A 2854-nucleotide genomic window follows, 5' to 3' on the forward strand; every position below is an offset into this window, starting at 1 on the left:
ATAAGACCAGGCTGGAACTGAACGAGAACTAGTCCTACCAGTGTGGGCTCTGAGAGGAAGGTGGGAGTGTATCCTGAAAGTGACCGGGAGCAAAGGAAAGGCTTTCCTCAATACTAAGGCACCATTAAAGCTCAGTTTTAGAAAAACCAAGCGTCTCCAGCTCCTTCATCTGGCTCTGTGCCCCTAAGCTCTGAGTCCCTTACTAGCTCAGAACCTCTTACTTAGAGCATTTTTGACCCAAGTGTGATCAGGCTTCCCAGGTGATGCTAGTGATAATGAACCCACCTGCCAATGCAGGGGATGCCAGAGACACAGGTTCAATCTCCAGGTTGGGAAGATCCCCTGGAGGAGGAAACGGCAACCCACTCCAGTATTCTTGCCTGGAGAATCCCATGGACAGAAGAGCCTGGCAGGCTACGATCCATGGGATCACAAAGAGTCGGACACGACTGAAGCGACTTAGCATGCATGCACGAAGTATGGTCAGGCCCATAAGCTTGGATATCTGGTCATCAATCATAATGACGTCGATGCTCACAATGTAGAGGTCTTTTCTATAACAATTTTCCAGTCATCATCTTAAACATGTGCTAGTGTGTGTGTGCAAGTGTATGTGTGTGTGTACTTGAGTGTGTGCATGTATAAATATACTAGGTGTGTCTCCAAAGTCCTGCCTGTGCTCTCATTTTCCCCAGAAAGTGTAGGACCTGGACCCACCTTAGTCCTTGGAATGTCTTCCCAAGCCCCAGCTACCATGGTCAAGTGCTGTCAAGGTCACCATGACCCCACTCTTCCATTTGGGTAAAATGGCCCACAGAACACTTCCCAGGAGAGTCTGGCACCAAATGCCAACAAGCAGCAGAAGAGTCCCATGACCAGCACTCACCCAGCCACCTGATGGAAGCTTCTCAGCCACGGCTTCAGTCACCCCATGGCCTTTCTGCATAATTGCTTCCAGACCGGGGGCCCCCCAAAGTCAAGCAGCTCCCAGTGTCTCCACTGCTGCTTTCTTCTCCCCTCCCCATCCCCCCAAGCCTGAGTTCTCTGATGCTAAGTCCAAGCCTTCCTGGAAAACTGAGAAAGCTTCCCAGCCTGGACCCTCACAGCCTGTGTGCCTCTACGTCTGTCAGTCATCGGCCCACTTCCCTTCCAATAACTTGCGCCCCCTCCTTCTCTTCCTGCAGCCATGAAGCTGAATATACTGCATTAATGATCATCATTATTTACTGGGGCAACATCTGTGACACAAGAGAAAAGGAGCTTGGGGTGTTTCTCAGTTCCTCACAAACACGGTACTACAGATACCAGATGAGTGGGTTTTTTCTCTACAGCAAGCACTCCTCTGAAAAGAGCTCTTACAGTCAACTCAATTCTGTCTCTAGTGGGAGCTAGTGTGGATGCCAGAGGAGATGGGGTCAGGCCCACGAGACTACCTCCCACTTCAGACACCATCCCCAAGTAGTAGGTCCTCAGGTTGCTCCCAACTTCTGTCTGATGTGGCTACAGATTGGAGGTTCTTATTCCCACCTGCTTAGATTTGATCCTTTGTTAGAACAGCCCACAAGACCCAGGGGGAAACTGACTTACATTTGCTAGTTTATTATGTAATAAAGGAACAATAAAGGATCAAGATGAACAGCTAGATAAAGAGGTCTAGAAGAATTCTGAGCACAGGGGCATCTGTTCTCACAGATCTGGGATCCATCACCCTCCCAACTTGTGGGTATAGTCACCAACCTGCACCCACTGAAAACTTCAGACTCCACACCATGGGGATTTTGTAAAGGCTTCATCACCAAGGTATGACCCATTATTCACTCCAATTCCAGCCCCTTGCCTGGATTCGATCCCTGGGTTGGGAAGGTCCCTTGGAGAAGGGAACGGCTACCCACTCCCAGACCAGAATTCTGGTCTGGAGAATTCCATGGACTGTATAGCCCATGGGGTTGCAAAGAGTCGGACATGACTGAGCGACTTTAACCTCACTCCCCTCTCCAGAAAATGGAGAGTGAGGTTAAAACTTCCAAGCTTCCAAGCATGGCTGTGTCCTGCTAGTGATCAGCCCCAGGAGCCCGTTAAAAAACACCTCTTGAGAGTAAAAAACATTCCTATGAACCCAGGAAAGCCCAGAGCAGTTGGGAGCTCTCAGTTAGACTCTCCTCTCACTCAGGAAATCATATAGGTCTTAGGAACTCTGTGTGGGGAACTGCGGCCAAGACTAAAATGTAAGAACTAAAGACTCTTCTAGTACCCTTATTTATAGGGGTTTTAGAAGCTGTGTCAGAAATGGCGGGCAGAGAACGATGTAAATATTTCTTATTTCTTCCCTATGCTGGGGTCATTTAACAACATTATCATTTAATTTAAATCTCAAGGCAGTCTGCAAGAAAGCATTATTATCCTCATTTTACAGAAGTTAAAACTGAAGCAGAATGATTCAATTACTTGCTCATAATCACTCAGTACCGTGGAGTATAGCTGGGATTCAAATGCAAGGTTGAAAGCTGGCCCCCACTGTAACCCTGTACCTTCCACTCAGCCTTTTTGCCAAAAGAATATTTGTACTTTGCCTTTCTGTGCACTGAGTACTGATGTCAAAGTTTTCAATATTTGGACTCATCTCTCTATATGTTATTCTATCCCCAGGATAACAGTGACCACCCCAGTGCTTCCCAGGGATCTATAGACATTTCAACAAATACACACACTTCTGAACCCGGAGACTTGTGAACCCCTTTTAATCCTGCATGTACCATAGACATCACTTGTGTAATGGCAAAGATGAAAACATAGCAACAATGGAAAGGATGTAGAAATGTCAAGTTCAGTTTTTGAAGTTGAAATGTTTATTAAT

This window comes from Bubalus kerabau, chromosome 11 (assembly GCF_029407905.1).
Source record: "Bubalus kerabau isolate K-KA32 ecotype Philippines breed swamp buffalo chromosome 11, PCC_UOA_SB_1v2, whole genome shotgun sequence".
Classification (NCBI taxonomy): Eukaryota; Metazoa; Chordata; class Mammalia; order Artiodactyla; family Bovidae; genus Bubalus; species Bubalus kerabau.